This window comes from Scyliorhinus torazame, chromosome 3 (assembly GCF_047496885.1).
Source record: "Scyliorhinus torazame isolate Kashiwa2021f chromosome 3, sScyTor2.1, whole genome shotgun sequence".
In the NCBI taxonomy this organism is placed as follows: domain Eukaryota; kingdom Metazoa; phylum Chordata; class Chondrichthyes; order Carcharhiniformes; family Scyliorhinidae; genus Scyliorhinus; species Scyliorhinus torazame.
This window is the reverse complement of record NC_092709.1, coordinates 172,962,172-172,980,858: the sequence shown is the minus strand read 5'-3', so window position 1 is coordinate 172,980,858 and position 18,687 is coordinate 172,962,172.

Here is an 18,687-nt window from a genome sequence, read left to right as displayed (position 1 = left end):
GATCCACAGAAGGTGGAGGCAGGGACATCCCAGGGATCCGACATTCAGAGGTATGCCGAAGCCCAGGACACTGCTGATCCCCAGGCCGAAGGTGGGCCTCTGGATCCGGTCGTCCAGAGCTAATGGAACTGAAAATCATGATGGGATTACAGCATCCCTCATCGGACTGCAAGGCCGACTGGAGGAGTCCAATCAACTTCTGACTGAAGAGGTGGTATCGTCAATGCAATGTAACAAGGTCAAAACTGCAAAGGTGGCATCCGCAATGGAGACCTTGGTGCAGGGCATGCACGCCGTTGACCTCCATGACTGACGGCATGATTTCCAGGGTTCAAGTGCATGGTGCAGGTATCAGTGGGAATCCGTGCGTGTCTACGCCAGAGGATATCAGGGCCTCTGGATCTCACTCCAGCTGCCCCTCTTTACCATGGAAGAGCACTGGGGCCCCCGGGAGTATCATCTGGAGTGTGGGTATGGGTTCAAAATCCCCCCAAAGTTATAACCTTTATTTTTTCCAACCCATCTCACCCAACATTTTGACTCAGGCCAAGCGGGATCCGAGTGGTCCTTTGTGTCCCTGGGGCCCAATGCTGAAGGGCAGCTCAATCAAATGGAGGAAGACTATGTCTCCTTATTTTAATGGCACTAGGTCAGCTTGGGTCAGGGGTGTCAGGTCGGGGGTGGGGGGCATCAGGCATACCCATGGTCAGGCTGGTCCGGTGAGTCCTCGTGTGGAGGTTGAGTCAGCCATCGGGAGAGCTGGGCGAGGCGTGGGGGTGTGATTGGGCCTCAATTGAAGGATTTGGGAGTTCTTGGGTCAGGCCTTGGGGACTGGTGAGAAGCTCTGGTGGGCAGGCGTGGCAGTTGAGGGGAGTTAGAACATAGAACATAGAACACAGAACATTACAGCGCAGAACAGGCCCTTTGGCACTCAATGTTGCGCCAACCTGTGAAACTACTCTAAAGCCCATCTACACTATTCCCTTATCGTCCATATGTCTATCCAATGACCATTTGAATGTCCTTAGTGTTGCCGAGTCCACTACTGTTGCAGGCAGGGCATTCCACGCCCTTACTACTCTGAGTACAGAACCTACCTCTGACATCTGTCTTATATCTATCTCCCCTCAATTTAAAGGTATGTCCCCTCGTGCTAGACATCACAATCCGAGGAAAAAGGCTCTCACTGTCCACCCTATCCAATCCTCTGATCATCTTGTATGCCTCAATTAAGTCACCTCTTAACCTTCTTCTCTCTAACGAAAACAGCCTCAAGTCCCTCAGCCTTTCCTCATAAGATCTTCCCTCCATACCAGGCAACATTCTGGTAAATCTCCTCTGCACCCTTTCCAATGCTTCCACATCCTTCCTATAATGCGGCGACCAGAATTGCACGCAATACTCCAAATGCGGCAGCACCAGAGTGTTGTATAGCTGCAACATGACCTCATGGCTCCTAAACTCAATCCCTCTACCAATATAAGCTAACACACCGTACGCCTTCTTAACAACCCTCTCAACCTGGGTGGCAACTTTCAGGGATCTATGTACATGGACACCGAGATCTCGCTGCTCATCCACACTGCCAAGAATCTTACCATTAGCCCAGTACTCAATCTTCCTGTTATTCCTTCCAAAATGAATCACCTCACACTTTTCTGCATTAAACTCCATTTGCCACCTCTCAGCCCAGCGCTGCAGCTTATCTATGTCCCCCTGTAACTTGTAACATCCTTCCGCACTGTCCACAAGTCCACCGACTTTAGTGTCATCTGCAAATTTACTCACCCATCCTTCTACGCCCTCCTCCAGGTCATTTATAAAAATGACAAACAGCAGTGGCCCCAAAACAGATCCTTGTGGTACACCACTAGTAACTGGACTCCAGTCTGAACATTTCCCATCAACCACCACCCTTTGTCTTCTTCCAGCTAGCCAATTTCTGATCCAAACTGCTAAATCACCCTGAATCCCATGCCTCCGTATTTTCTGCAGTAGCCTACCATGGGGAACCTTATCAAACGCTTTACTGAAATCCATATATACCACATCAACTGCTTTACCCTCATCCACCTGTTTGGTCACCGTCTCAAAGAACTCTATAAGGTTTGTGAGGCACGACCTACCCTTCAGAAAACCGTGTTGACTATCTCTAATCAAATTATTCCTTTCAAGATGATTATACATCCTATCTCTTATAAACCTTTCCAAGATTTTTCCCACAACAGAAGTAAGGCTCACTGGTCTATAGCTACCGGGGTTATCTCTACTCCCCTTCTTGAACAAGGGGACAACATTTGCTATTCTCCAGTCTTCTGGCACTATTCCTGTAGACAAAGATTACTTAAAGATCAAGGCCAAAGGCTCAGCAATCTCCTCCCTAGCTTCCCAGAGAATCCTAGGATAAATCCCAACCGGCTCAGGTGACTTATCTATTTTCACACTTTCCAGAATTGCTAACACCTCCTCCTTATGAACCTCAAGCCCTTCTAGTCTAGTAGCCTGAATTTCAGTATTCTCCTCGACAACATTGTCTTTTTCCTGTGTGAATAATGACGAAAAATATTCATTTAGCACCTTTCCTATCTCCTCGGACTCCAAACACAACTTCCCACTACTGTCCTTGACTGGCCCTACTCTTACCCTGGTCATTCTTTTATTCCTGACATATCTATAGAAAGCTTTAGGTTATCCTTGATCCTACCTGCCAAAGAATTCTCATGTCCCCTCCTGGCTCTTCTTAGCTCTCTCTTTAGGTCCTTCCTAGCTAACTTGTAACTCTCGACCGTCCTAACTGAACCTTCATGTCTCATCTTTACATAGGTCTCCTTCTTCCTCTTGACAAGTGTTTCGACTGCTTTAGTAAACCACGGTTCCCTCACTCGACCACTTCCTCCCTGCCTGACAGGTACATACTTATCAAGGACACGCAGTAACTGTTCCTTGAACAAGCTCCACATTTCCATTGTGCCCATCCCCTGCAGTTTTCCTCTCCATCCGATGTATCCTAAGTCTTGCCTCATACAAACATACAAAGTAGCAAAGATCAGTGGGAGACTAGAGGACTGGGAAATCTTTAGGGGGCAACAGAAAGCTACTAAAAAAGCAATAAAGAAGAGTAAGATAGATTATGAGAGTAAACTTGCTCAGAATATAAAAACAGATAGTAAAAGTTTCTACAAATACATAAAACAAAAAAGGTAAAAGCTAAGGTAAATATTGGTCCTTTAGAGGATGAGAAGGGAGATTTAGTAATGGGAGATGAGGAAATGGCTGAGGAACTGAACAGGTTTTTTGGGTCGGTCTTCACAATGGAAGACACAAATAACATGCCAGTGACTGATGGAAATGAGGCTATGACAGGTGAGGACCTTGAGAGGATTGTTATCACCAAGGAGGTAGTGATGGGCAAGCTAATGGGGCTAAAGGTAGACAAGTCTCCTGGAATGCTAAAAGAGATGGCTAGGGAAATTGCAAATGCACTAGTGATAATTTGCCAAAATTCACTAGACTCTGGGATGGTCCCGACGGATTGGAAATTAGCAAACGTGACATCACTGTTTAAAAAAGGAGGTAGGCAGAAAGCGGGTAATTATAGGCCAGTGAGCTTATCTTCGGTAGTAGGGAAGATGCTGGAATCTATCATCAAGGAAGAAATAGCGAGGCATCTGGATGGAAATTGTTCCATTGGGCAGACGCAGCATGGGTTCATAAAGGGCAGGTCGTGCCTAACTAATTTAGTGGAATTTTTTGAGGACATTAACAGTGCGGTAGATAACGGGGAGCCAATGGATGTGGTATATCTGGATTTCCAGAAAGCCTTTGACAAGGTGCCACACAAAAGGTTGTTGCATAAGATAAAGATGCATGGCATTAAGGGGAAAGTAGTAGCATGGATAGAGGATTGGTTAATTAATAGAAAGCAAAGAGTGGGGATTAATGGGTGTTTCTCTGGTTGGCAATTAGTAGCTAGTGGTGTCCCTCAGGGATCAGTGTTGGGCCCACAACTGTTCACAATTTACATAGATGATTTGGAGTTGGGGACCAAGGGCAATGTGTCCAAGTTTGCAGACGACACTAAGATAAGTGGTAAAGCAAAAAGTGCAGAGGATACTGGAAGTCTGCAGAGGGATTTGGATAGGCTAAGTGAATGGGCTAGGGTCTGGCAGATGGAATACAATGTTGACAAATGTGAGGTTATCCATTTTGGTAGGAATAACAGCAAAAGGGATTATTATTTAAATGATAAAATATTAAAACATGCTGCTGTGCAGAGAGACCTGGGTGTGCTAGTGCATGAGTCGCAAAAAGTTGGTTTTCAGGTACAACAGGTGATTAAGAAGGCAAATGGAATTTTGTCCTTCATTGCTAGAGGGATGGAGTTTAAGACTAGGGAGGTTCTGCTGCAATTGTATAAGGTGTTAGTGAGGCCACACCTGGAGTATTGTGTTCAGTTTTGGTCTCCTTACTTGAGAAAGGACGTACTGGCACTGGAGGGAGTGCAGAGGAGATTCACTAGGTTGATCCCAGAGTTGAGGGGATTAGATTACGAGGAGAGGTTGAGTAGACAGGGACTGTACTCGTTGGAATTTAGAAGGATGAGGGGGGATCTTATAGAAACATATAAGGTTATGAAGGGAATAGATAGGATAGATGCGGGCAGGTTGTTTCCACTGGCGGGTGAAAGCAGAACTAGGGGGCATAGCCTCAAAATAAGGGGAAGTAGATTTAGGACTGAGTTTAGGAGGAACCTCTTCACACAAAGGGTTGTGAATCTATGGAATTCCTTGCCCAGTGAAGCAGTAGAGGCTCATTCATTAAATGTTTTTAAGATAAAATAGATAGTTTTTTGAAGAATAAAGGGATTAAGGGTTACGGTGTTCGGGCCGGAAAGTGGAGCTGAGTCCACAAAAGATCAACCATGATCTCATTGAATGGTGGAGCAGGCTCGAAAGGCCAGATGGCCTACTCCTGCTCCTAGTTCTTATGTTCTTATGTTCATCGCATCATAATTGCCTTTCCCCCAGATATAACTCTTGCCCTGCGGTATATACCTATCCCTTTCCATCACTAAAGTAAACGTAATCGAATTGTGGTCACTTTCACCAAAGTGCTCACCTACCTCCAAATCTAACACCTGTCCTGGTTCATTACCCAGTACCAAATCCAATATGGCCTCGCCTCTCGTTGGCCTATCTACATACTGTGCAGGAAACACATTGGACAAAAACAGACCCATCTAATGTACTCAAACTATAGCGTTTCCAGTCAATATTTGGAATGTTAAAGTCCCCCATAACAACTACCCTGTTGCTTTCGCTCCTATCCAGAATCATCTTTGTAATCCTCTCCTCTACATCTCTGGAACTTTTCGGAGGCCTATAGAAAACCCCTAACAGGGTGACCTCTCCTTTCCTGTTTCTAACCTCAGCCCACACTACCTCAGTAGATGAGTCCTCATCAAATGTCCTTTCTGCCACCGTAATACTGTCCTTGACTAACAATGCCACCCCTCCCCCTCTTTTACCACCTTCCCTGAGCTTACTGAAGTATCTAAATCCCGGCACCTGCAACAACCATTCCTGTCCCTGATCTATCCAGGTCTCCGAAATGGCCACAACATCGAAGTCCCAGGTACCAACCCATGCCGCACGTTCACCCACCTTATTCCGGATGCTCCTGGCATTGAAGAAGACACACTTTAAACCACCTTCCTGCCTGCCGGTACACTCCTGCAACTTTGAAACCCACTCATGACTTCACTACTCTCAACCTCCCGTATATTGGAGCTACAATTCAGGTTCCCAAGCCCCTGATGAACTAGTTTAAACTCTCCCGAAGAGCATTAGCAAATTTCCCCCCCAGAATATTGGTACCCCTCTGGTCCAGGTGCAGACCATCCCGTTTGTAGAGGTCACACCGACCCCAGAATGAGCCCCAATTATCCAGAAATCTGAAACCCTCCCTCCTGCACCATCCCTGTAGCCACATGTTCAACTCCTCTCTCTCCCTATTCCTCATCTCGCTATCACGTGGCACGGGTAACAACACAGAGATAATAACTCTGTTTGTCCTAGATCTAAGTTTCCACCCTAGCTCCCTGAATTCCTGCCTTACATCCCCATCCCTTTTCCTACCTATGCCATTGGTACCTATGTGGACCACGACTTGGGGCTGCTCCCCCTCCCCCTTAAGGATCCCGAAAACACGATCTGAGACATCACGCACCCTGGCACCTGGGAGGCAACACAACAACCGTGAGTCTCTCTCGTTCCCACAGAATCTCCTATCTATCCCCCTAACTATGGAGTCTCCAATGGCTAATGCTGTACTCCTCTCCCCCCTTCCCTTCTGAGCAACAGGGACAGACTCTGTGCCAGAGACCTGTACCCCATGGCTTAACCCTGGTAAGCCCCCCCCCCCCCAACAGTATCCAAAGTGGTATACTTGTTACTAAGGGGAACGGCCACAGGGGATCCCTGTACTAACTGCTTCCTCCCAGCCCCTCTCACCGTCACCCATCTATCTTTATTCTTCGACGTAACTACATCCCTGAAGCTTCTATCTATGACCAACTCTGCCTCCCGAATGATCCGAAGTTCATCCAACTCCAGCTCCAGTTCCCTAACGCGGTTTCTGAGGAGCTGGAGATGGGTGCACTTCCCACAGATGAAATCAGCAGGGACACTGACGGCGTCCCTCACCTCAAACATTCTGCAGGAGGAACATTGCACTACCTTCCCTGTCATCCCCTCTAGATAAAAACAAAAGAAAGAAAGAGCTTACCTGTTATTCACTCCCCTTCTCAGCAAGCACTCACTCAGCAACCTCTGCGCCCCGCACGATAACACCTGAGGGAAAATAAATAAAAACTACTTACCAGTCACCAGCCAATCCCTTACCTGCAGGCTGTGACATCATGGTTCAACTTTCCACTGCCCTCTGCTAGATGCTTGTCTTCACTTCAACAGCTAGGGTCTCTTGTTCAGGTACACCTCCAAGTGAGGGTGAGCACATGGATGTATGCAAATTTTCCCTGCGACGGCCAATCAGCAGCTCTGCTCTACTGCCCTCTGCTGGATGCTTGTCTTCACTTGAACAGCTAGGGTCTCTTGTTCAGGTACGCCTCCAAGTTAGGGTGAGCACACGGACATACGCAAATTTCCCCTGCAACGGCCAATCAGCAGCTCCGCTCTACTGCCCTCTGTTGGACCTGAGGAAGAGCACAGGTCTTGGGGCAGGGTAGTTGATTTGGGTCAGACCTAGGGGAGGTGTGAGAGGTATTGGTAGGATTGGGCACCATGTGGAGGAAGGTTGGGTTGGGCCTTGAGGAGGGGGCGGGTCGGATCAGCCCCGAGGGAGGAGCATTGGATCGGGTTGGGTCTTGCGGGGGGGAGGGCAGGTCAGCTCACGTCCCGGGGGAAGGAGGATTGGATCAGGTTGGGCCTCAAGGGATGGTGGGCCTGGTTGGGCCCTGGCAGGAGGAGAGTTGGCTCAGGGGTGGGCAGTTTAGGTTGGATTCTGGGAGGAGGTCAAGTTGGGGCCTCGATGGAAGGTGGATCAGGTCAGGCAGTGGGGGTTAGGAAGGTTGAGTCGGGTTGGGCCTTGGGTGGGGGGAGGGCAGGGCAGGTTACGTCCAAGAGGGGCAGGATGACGGTTCGGTCAGAAAGGATCTCGGGGAGGGTGGGTCAGGCCGGGCTCCACGGGAGGAATATTGGGTTGGGTTTGGCCTCGATGGGAAGATGGGTCAAGTTGAGTCCAGGAGGAGTATTGGATTACATTGGGCCTCGGGGGAGTGTGGGTCAGGTCAGGCCCTGTGGAGGAGGGTTGGGTTGGGTTTTGCCTTGTGGGGAGGGAGGGGCAGGTTTCATCCCAGGGAAATGACGGTTGGGTCAGAATAAGCCTGGAGGAAGGTGGGTCAGGTCAGGCCCTTGCAGGTGAAGAAGGTTGAGATGGGTTGTGCCTCGGGGCGAGGGTGAATCAGGGTAGTTCTCGAAGGGAGGGGGGTCGGGTTGGGCTTTGAGGGTGATAGTCACACCTGACAAGGTGTGGAAGAGTCCCCATGGGGGTGGGGGGAACGTTGTGGATTGAGGCGCTTGGTTGGGCAGCATAGTCCTGGCAAGGTGTGGACGGAGTCCCATGGAGGTGGGGGGAGTTCTGTGGGTGCAGTAGTCAGGGTGTGCGGGAGAATCCTGGCAGGTCAAGGGGTTTGGATTCCTCTTAAGGTTTGGGAATATGGGATGAGTCAGTCTGTGTCTGTGCAATAGTACTCAGAAGTTAGAAAATAATTTAATTCTTCCAACTGATCCTGGTAACTATTAATGCAACACAGTCAGAACTATCCGAAAGTTGCAATGTAAATCGAATCTTTGGATGGTACTTGGTGTCGGGCAATTGCCCAGGGGAAGTTTGCATTTCCGGACAATTGCCATTTAAACTTTACCTGTGAACTTCTGAGAGGTGTTCCCAATCCATTTCCCCTTACACATGCCCAAATAACAGCCTGGAGCTCAGATGTTACAGCATCAATGTTGTTTCTGGTTCTGAGTTCCTTAGTGATGAAGAACAACATCCTCAACAGGAAGTGCAGAGCCCCGGACAGCAGGAGGGGAAGGGGAGAGGGATGAGTGGCTGCAAGGCAACAGAGGCCATAATATTGTTATTAAGATATATTGTACTGTTGAAGACCATCTTGAGCTACCTTGAAATGATTGGGATCCAGAGCCCGATAACATTGTGACCCCCCCCCCCCAGGCAGATGCTCACAGATGTGTGCCTTGACCATGGAAGACCTCACATCTCATTGCAATGCTCAAAGCAGACATCAAATATACCGTGGGCTTCAACTTCTTTTCCTCTAGTTACTTCTAATGACCAGCTATGGGCCAGGGTGCTGTCTCACAAGTGGCTGGGACACGACTGCATTTCACAGGTTACCAATGCCCCGTTTTTGAGAATTGGGCAATACATTCTATTGCAGACAGGTAGGGCCTCACTGGCACAGAGCGCAGTGGATTTCAGTTCCTTCCCTACATTCCGCTTGGTGTAAGACATCAACAATTACATCCATTGGTCATCAAGGCTCCAGCTGAGTGACAATGAGATTCACCAATAGGAAGGCCTTCCGCTCTTCAAATGTTCAGTTGGTCTGTGTGCACCACGAGGGCTTGCTGCATGTGTGCTCTCACTATGATCCATAACTTCTGAGTATCAGGGGAGTATATCAGGGAGGTATCCCAAAGACTTCTTGGGGAACCTGTCCTGGAACTTCCCAGATAAGGGTTGCATAGCAACTTCCCAGGAAGCTCAAACTTCCGACCCCTAAACTGGGAACAACCTGAAAACAAAATCTAAATTGCAAACTTCAGATGATTCTAACGGTCATACAGTAATAGTTACCCAGAAAAGGTTAGAAAAATAAAAACCCACTTTGGGCTTTGGTAACGATTGTACTGACCTCCCCCAACCCCTCCACAGGATCCCCGACAACATCCTAATACAGCCCCCTTCCCCCAAGAGATGAGCGGGGCTGGTTTAGCTCAGTAGGCTAGACAGCTGGTTTATGATGCCGAACATAGCCAGTAGAGCAGGTTCAATTCCTGTACCAGCTGAGAATCTGGAATTCTCCCTTCGTGTACTCAAACAGCCACCGGAATGTGGCATCTCGGGGCTTTTCACAGTAACTTCATTGCAGTGATTTTTTTTAAATTTAGAGTACCCAATTCATTTTTTTCAATTAAGGAGCAATTTAGCATGGTCAATCCATCTACCCTGCACATCTTTGGGCTGTGGGGGCGAAACCAACGCAAACACGGGGAGAATGTGCAAACTCCACACGGACAGTGACCCAGAGCCGGGATCGAACCTGGGACTTCGGAGCCGTGAGGCAGCAGGGCTGACCCACTGCGCCACCGTGCTACCCTACTTCATTGCAGTGTTAATGTAAGCCTACTTGTGACTATAAAGATTATTTATTTATTTATTTATTCTCACAAGGATGCCCCACACCCCATGGCACCCATTCCACATATCCTCAAACCTCCACAGGACCACTAGCTAACCCCACCCCTACTGCACACCCTATCCCAACCATCCCCCAAAACCCACCCAAAGGAACCACCATGGGACCCATCGTACTGACCCCAAACACCACACGGGTCCTCCCAACTATCCATCACTAGCCACCCTCCCCTTAGCTGTACCTCACTCAACTGCACCACGCCGCCACCAACTTTACCCCCTTTCCCGACTTAATCCCCCGACTGCTCCCTCCCAACTACACACCCACCACCAACGACTGCACATGCCTCCACTGACTCCACATCTGTCCACCAAATGCACACACACCCTCAACTGCACACACTCACTGACTACGGTTATGCCCATGTCCGCATCCCCCCCCCAAACTGTGCAAATCACCCCGGCTGCACCCCCACCCGGCCCCACAACTGGCTATACACTCCCACCAACTGCACAACTCATTATCCCTGACTGCACACTCCTCACCAACAGAGCACACTGCCCCTCCGCCCCCACCCATTGAAAACACACTCACCAGCCAGACTGTCCAACCCCACTACACAAGCTCCCAAAACCCCCACCATCCTCCGAATCGCCAGACTGCCGCTGACCTTCCAACCCCCCATGACCCCCGGACGCAACGGGCTGGGCCCATAAACTGCTTGAAGGCAGCTAATGCCATTAAAAATGGGGTGTAGTGTTCAGCCCTTGACTGAAGGCCTCAGGAGCACATTGCACGGCACAGTTCTCACCTGGCCTGATTCGGAAGGTCAGGAGAGAAAGGATCGAAAGGAGTTTTGGGTAAGAAACTAGGAGCGAGGTGGCAAACCAACTTTTATTGTCACTCAGTGGATATTCTGGCCCTATCTGACTGCTGCCAGTGGCGGGCGCCGATTTGACGCAAAATCGCTATTCTCTGTCACATCGACAGCGGCGTTAGTGCGTACTGGAACTCAGTGTTTGTCTTTCATTAGTGGGCCTGACCTGGTATTCCCCGGGGCCTCCATGATTTTCCACCTCCGATGGGCCTCGTTCCCGATGGCGTGGTTCACTTGTGCTTTTAAAAATCGTGAAATCGGCATTGTGGCTGATGAGGGAGAGAGAGAAGTTGTAGGACACATAGAGGCGCAACTGTGGGTTGTTGGGCTGGACACTGGCCTGGCTAGGGTGGGGGAGGGTGGTCACGGGGGAACAGGCCGAGTGGCCGGGTGACCCTCCATGGGACAGGGGCAGTGTCCATGCACGGACCACCATTGCCATGGCCTGCGGAGATGGGGGGCAGGGACCTGTGGGGGCAGAGCCCACAGAGCCAATAGGTGGTCAGCAGGTAGCCTCTTGAGCTTGGTTGGGCACGGGGGGTATGCACTATGCGAACATGTCGTACATTCACCCCTTGCAGACAACGAATATTGGAATTCCACCAGCAATGCTGGCCTTACTGCTGGTCGCTGCAGCCCTGCTGGAGCTGCTTGAGATGGAGGAAGCTTCAGCAGCAAAAAAGCAGCAGTGGAGCGTGCAACAGTGGAGTGTGCCGCAGAGGAACAGGAGGCAGCCACCCAGGATGGAGAGCTGGCCACCTAACAGGCTGAGGAGGAGGCGGTGCCAAGGAGGCGCCACATGAGGCCTCGTGTGTACTGGCACCGCCTGTCATTTGAGGACCTGCCGGACAAGTGTACCTGGTGGCCCGGTTGGCACTGCGGACTCTGCCCTCACATGTCGTCCCCTCCCATCCCTGCACCCCTGGCCCCGTCGGTGGCCGGAACCATGGGGGCGTCTAGCCCTGGTGCCTGGCCCAGATGGCAGGCGTACTGTCAACTGTCACTGCCCTCGCCATGGGTATGCACCACTGCGTCCATAGGGACTGCAATGGACGTTGATCTGGGTGTGCCATCGGCGGGTGACGGCCAGGTGAGGGGGGGGGGGTTAGTGTGGTGGAGGGTGTGTGGGGTCACACATTCGGACGGTGTCACTCTGCAGAACCAGGGGCCAAGGTGGGTGGTCAGTCAGTGTCATGCGAGAGTGCCTTTAAGAACTGGATGTTTAAGCAATGTACCTTTAAGAAAACAGTGATGTCATAGAATGGGTGGAGCTCAGCTCAGGTCTTCCATTTTGCAGGTTTTTAGTTTCAGTTTAAAAGCAGTGAAAGTCCAGTGAAGATTGGTGAAGTGGTAGTAGGAGTAATAGATAAACTATCTTGTCCAGGAATACAGTTATCTTGGGTAATGATATAGCTGGATCGCAGGTGGGAGTGATGCCTACTGTGGTACAGAAGCCAGTGGAAAATCAGACAACTGAAGGGTTGAGAGACCAATATCCTGGGATTTTTCTGGGTTGTGTAGTAACAAGGTCGCAAAGTCACAGGTTAAGACAAGAGGAGAAATCAAAGAGTGAAGATGAAGTTGAAGTGCAATTATCAGAAACTATTTTTGATCAGATGGTTGAAAAAGAACAAGAACAGGTGAAGGATGAGGCGGATATTTTTAGTTCAGGAAAATTGGCGGAGTTACAACAGAAAGATGTAGAAATAAAACGGATATATCAGAAAGCATATACGGAAGAGGAATCTGAGAGTATACCAGAGTGTTACTACCGTAAAAATGATGTCTTGATGAGAAAATGGAGACCTGTACATATGCAGGGGATGAAAAGTGGGCAGAAGTTCATCAAATAGTATTGCCGGTTGGGTATAGAAAGGAGGTGTTGCGAGTTGCACATGAGGTACCAGTGGGAGGTCATTTGGGAATAAGGAAAACTCAAGCTAAAATCCAGAAACAATTTTATTGGCCTGGACTACATAAAGATGTAGTTAAATTTTGTCAAGTGATAGGGAAACCTCAAGCAGTGATAAAACCAGCACCCTTAATACCCATTCCAGCATTTCAGGAACCTTTTACAAGGGTCCTAATCGATTGTGTAGGACCACTTCCTAAAACAAAAACTGGGAATCAATATCTTTTGACTGTAATGGCTGTGTCTACTAGGTTTCCAGAGGCCATTCCAGGACGTAATATTACAGCTAAAAGGATTGTGGAGGAGTTACTTAAATTCTGTACTAGATATGGACTACCCACAGAAATTCAATCGGATCAAGGAACAAATTTTACTTCAAAGTTATTCAAAGAAGTTATGGATAGCTTAGGAATAAAACAATTTAAATCAACTGCGTACCATCCAGAATCGCAGGGAGCATTAGAAAGGTGGCATCAGACATTAAAGATAATGTTGAGGGCGTATTGTCAAGGTTATCCAGAGGATTGGGATAAAGGAATCCCATTTGTATTGTTTGCAATTGGGGATACACCTAATGAGTCTACCAAATGTAGTCCTTTTGAACCAATTTTTGGTCATGAGGTAAGAGGACCACTTAAATTGATTAAGGAGAAATTGGTGGGTGAGAAATCGGAAATTACACTATTGGATTACGTGTCAAATTTTAGGGAATGATTGAATAGAGCAGATGAATTGGCTGGACAACATTTGAAAGTTGCACAAAATGTGATGAAACGGGTAGCGGAAAAGAAATCCAAAGTTCGTAGTTTTGCCAGTGGGGATAAAGTTTTAGTGTTGTTACCAATGGTAGGGGAGCCTTTAAAAGCTAGGTTTTGTGGACTGTATCAGATTGAAAGGAAATTAAGTGAGGTGAATTATGTGATAAAAACACCAGATAGAAGGAAGACTCACCAAGTGTGTCATGTGAATGTGCTTAAAAGGTACTTTGAAAGGGAAGGAGAGAAAAAAGAGGTTTTAATGATTCTAACTCAAAGTGATGAACCAAATCCAGATGACTGTGAATTTGACATACCTGAAATTAAATTGGAAAATGAGGATGTTCTTAAAAATTGGAATGAATTGTTAAGTTACCTTCCAGAGGAAAAACAAACTGACCTGAAAGAGTTATTGATATCACATGGGCAAGTCTGTAGAGATAAATTGGGAAGTACTAAAATGGCTATATCTGACGTAGATGTGGGAAATGCTGTTCCTATCAAACAACATCCATATAGAATTAATCCTTTAAAATTGGCACAGGTTAACAGAGAGATTGAGAGTATGCTGAAGAATGGCATAATTGAAGTGGGTTGCAGCCACTGGAGCTCACCCATAGTGATGGTACCTAAACCAGATGATACCCAACAGTTGTGTGTGGACTACAGAAAGAGGAATGCAGTTACAAGAACGGACTCTTATTCATAGAATTGTCTTTTATTCATAGAATTTACAGTGTAGAAGGAGGCCATTCGGCCCATCGAGTCTGGACCGGCTCTTGGAAAGAGCACCCTACCCAAGGTCAACGCCTCCACCCTATTCCCATAACCCAGTAACCCCACCCAACACTAAGGACAATTTTGGACACAAAGGGTAATTTATCATGGCCAATCCACCTAACCTGCACATCTTATCCTATCCCACGTTTGAGGGATTGCATGGAGAAAGTGGGACAATCTGCTTTTATTTTCAACTTTCAGACATGGAAAGAACATTTAAAACATCGTATAGAGTTCTTTGATCGACTTCAGGAGGCGGGTTTGTTGATGAACCGAGCCGAAAGTGAATTTGGAGAAGCCCGAATCACTTTCCTTGCGGAGTTTCCATTATCTTCAAGACCAAGGGAAATAATGCGATTTCTTAGCATGAATGAATTTGATTGAACCTTTGTGCAAAGGTTTTGTGGCGTGATTACTCCACTGATGGACTTGCTAAAGAACCCTAAAAAATGTCAATGGACAGCGAGCGGACTTTCAACAGGCATTTGACTGCCTGAAAGCTGTGATCACCAATGCTCCTGTATTGGAGAATTGCAAGGGGCTCTGTGGTCAGATTGAACTAAAGTATCTGATTCTAAAGAGAAATGCCGAGGAGCAGAGGAATGGATGGATCGTGCAGAGACTTTGTTCAAAGAGACTGTCAATCGAGAAGGATTTTGGTTGGAGGAAGAAGAACAAAGAAAAATGGACTATATTATTATACCTGTTTGCATGTGTTGTTTTTTTAAAAAAACGAAAAGACATATTTACTGTGTACATTTCTTAGTGGATGGTGCAAAATTGAATAATGAAACCATCTTGAAGTTGACGGGGTTTTTTTTCTTGGGGGGAGGTATCATGCGAGAGTGCCTTTAAGAACTGGGTGTTTAAGGAATGTACCTTTTAGAAAACAGTGATGTCATAGAGTGGGTGGAGCTCAGCTCAGGCCAGCCATTTTGCAGGTTTTTAGTTTCAGTTTAAAAGTGTCTGTGTGTTTCCAGAGAGCTGCAAGGTTTACAGTTTGGTTTTGCTGAGAGCAGCTTAAAAGAGCCTGGCTGGTTTTGCTGAGAGCAGTTTAAAAGTAGAAAGCCAGTTTGCGACAGTCTCTGCCATTCTACAGAAAATATATATATCCTTCAACCTGATGTGATGCTGTTTAAAGGTGTTAAGTCTCTTGGAAGTTTGAAGGAACATTTTAAGGAATTATTTACTGTTGCAATATTTTCTGAGTTATCTCTGAAGTAAGGGGGTTAAGAGAGCCAATGTTTATTTCAGATGTCAAGTTGAGTTCATGGAATAAACAGTGTTTTGTGTTTAAAAACCCAAGTGTCCATAATTGTAATCCCACACCTAGGGAAAAAGCCACGTGCTCGGAAAAGCAACAAATCCATTAAAGGGAGAGGTTGGTTGAACTCCATGATACATTTTGGGGTTCTTAAAAGCCTCGCCCATAACAGTCGGTGTGCAGCAAGATGGCTGCCTTGCAGGCCGCAGTCATTTTGGTCCAGGCTTGGCAACTGCCCCAGTCCCTTGGTGGGTCACCCTGGCCACCTGGCCTATTCCCCCGTCACGACCCCCCTCCCCCATCCATGGCAGCATCCCCCCATCCCGGCCAGCTCAGCCAGCCCAGCCAGTGTCTGGCCCGGCAGCCAGCAGTCATACCTCTCTGTCTTCTACCTCCTCTCTCACCTTCATCAGCCATGACACCGTTTTCAAAAATTTTAAAAGTGAACCGCGCTGTCGGTAACTCGGCCCATCAGAGGTGGAGAATCAAAGAGATCCCAGAGAATATCGCGTCGGGCCCAGTAATGATATGCAAATGGTGTCTACTATATGTGCATTCCGGTATGCATTGACACCGCTGTCGAGGTGACGGAGAATTGTGATTTGGTGTCAAATCAGCGCCCGGCACGATGTTGGTGTTGTAACCTATTCTCCGCCAATCACATATCCTGATTCTGGTGTTGGCCAACGGAAAACCCTGCCCATGTCCTTTTGAGCCAGCGTTCCAATCTGAGATCTTCCCTTCCAGTTAAACATCAACTGGAGATGTAACACATTGTTCATCCAAGTTTGACTTTAAGGGAGACTCAATGGTCAAACCGCATGGACAGATGCTGGACAGCAGGTGCATCGCAATCATGAGTGTTGGGTACAAGGCATTCATCTCACTGCAGTGTTACACAGTGGTCTGGGCGTAGGCACCACAGCTTCAGAGATCAGGGGCGTCATTCTCCGACCCCCCGCCGGGTCGGAGAATGGCCGTTGGCCGCCGTGAATCCCGCCCCCGCCCCCGCCGAAGTCTCCGCTCCCGGAGATTGGGCGGGGGCGGGAATCCAGCCGCGCCGGTTGGCGGGACCCCCCGCTGGATTCTCCGGCCCGGATGGGCCGAAGTCCCGCCCAGGAATTGCCTGTCCCGCCGACGTAAATCAAAGCTGGTATTTACCGGCGGGACCAGGCAGCGTGGGCGGGCTCCGGGGTCCTGGGGGGGGGCGCGGGGCGATCTGACCCCGGGGGGTGCCCCCACGGTGGCCTGGCCCGCGATCGGGGCCCACCGATCCGCGGGCGGGCCTGTGCCGTGGGGGCACTCTTTCCCTTCCGCCTCCGCTACGGCCTCCACCATGGCGGAGGCGGAAGAGACTCTCCCCACTGCGCATGCGCGGGAAACTTTCAGCGGCCGCTGACGCTCCCGCGCATGCGCGGGGAAACTGACAGCGGCCGCTGACGCTCCCGCGCATGCGCCGCATTTCCGCGCCAGCTGGCGGGGCAACAAACGCCATTTCCGCCAGCTGGCGGGGCGGAAATCCCTCCGGCGTCGGCCTAGCCCCTCAATGTTGGGGCTAGGCCGCCAAAGATGCGGAGACTTCCGCACCTTTTTGCCGGCGCGATGCCCGTCTGATTTGCGCCAGCTTTGGCGCCAGTCGGCGGGCATCCCGCCGTTGGGGGAGAATTTCGCCCCAGGTTTCGTCCATGCAACACTGGTCAACTTCTGTTCGGCTGCACTACTTTGGCTGCATTTGAATTCCAGGCGTCACAAGATGTGTTTGTGCTGTAAGCAGTGGTATTTGGAAGCCAGGAATGATGCATTTGGTGCCCAGATCAGAAACTGGAATGGATGGGGCACAAGTTCTTTCAAAGAGCTGTTGTTGCTTCCAGTTATCGGCTCCTCCTGTGTGAGATGCCTTAACTGCATGTAAGCATTCAATCCTATCAGCATGTATCGAGTTTGAATTCTGATACTGTGTCACTCCCAGCATTGTAGACACAGTTTTAATATAGATGATTTGGTGTCATGGACTCCTCATTTACAGTTATTGACTTTCTTGTGAGGGGGCTAAGTTCTGAATGACTTATTACCACCGTGTTTGTTTGCAATATGGTGAGACCCATGGTAATAATGGTGAGGGTTTCAGCCATAATAATATGACTGAGTCAAAGTCATTGATGTTTATTTTCTCCCTTATGCAGGATGGCCAGTCTCTTGAGTAATTGTGGAGTCAGTGTAAAAGATTCTTTAGGTGGAAGGATGTCGCCAGATGGCAATTATGGGAAACTATCTTACACAAATCTGGTGATGATCCCCTCCTGCACAGAGTCAGCTTTGGCTGCGTGGCCATGCCCCCAGCTGCTCTGCTATTGGCCGCTCCCTTATCCTCTCCTGTTTCAGAATCTTCCAAGTGGACATGGGCTTCCCCCTCCCCACCACATCTTGCTCCACCTCAGAGATTGGAGATCCACTATTATTCTTGATAGCTTACTGGGGCATATATCGAGCTCTACTTGAGCGATCGAGGCACCTGAAGCGCATCTTTGAAATGCCAATTGCCTGCTTGGTGACACATTGCTGCTGTTGGAGATAAGCGTTTCCTCCATTTATGTGCTCCTGGAGGGATTAACTATATTTTTGTCTTTCTGATTTTACGCTGAAGGGGGTAATTATCATGCTACTAAGGGGTAGTATTGTCCCGTAGAAGCCAATGACAGGAGGAGGTGCTGTAATATCTGAGTAGTTGAGAACTCCTTAGTATGAAGGAGTCATGGCAGCTGTCAGGGAACCTGGAACACGCATAGCGAAATATCTTGTGACAATCGCTCGGACATTTATTTAGTGGCAGGACGTCAGGTTGATAAAGCCGTATGCTTGTTGAGTTGGGGCCTTTATGGCAACATGAGTGCAATAAATAACACCCTGCGTCTGAGGGAAGGCTTTGGGGGTTGGTTTAGCTCAGTGGGCTAGACTGCCGGTTTGTGATGCAGAATAAGGCCATCAGCACGGGTTCAATTCCTGTACCAGCTGATAATTCTGAATTCTCCTTCTGTGTACCCGAACAGGCACTGGAATGTGGCGACTAGGGGCTTTTCACTGTAACTTCATTGCAGTGTTAATGTAAGCCTACTTGTGACAATAAAAAGATTATTATTA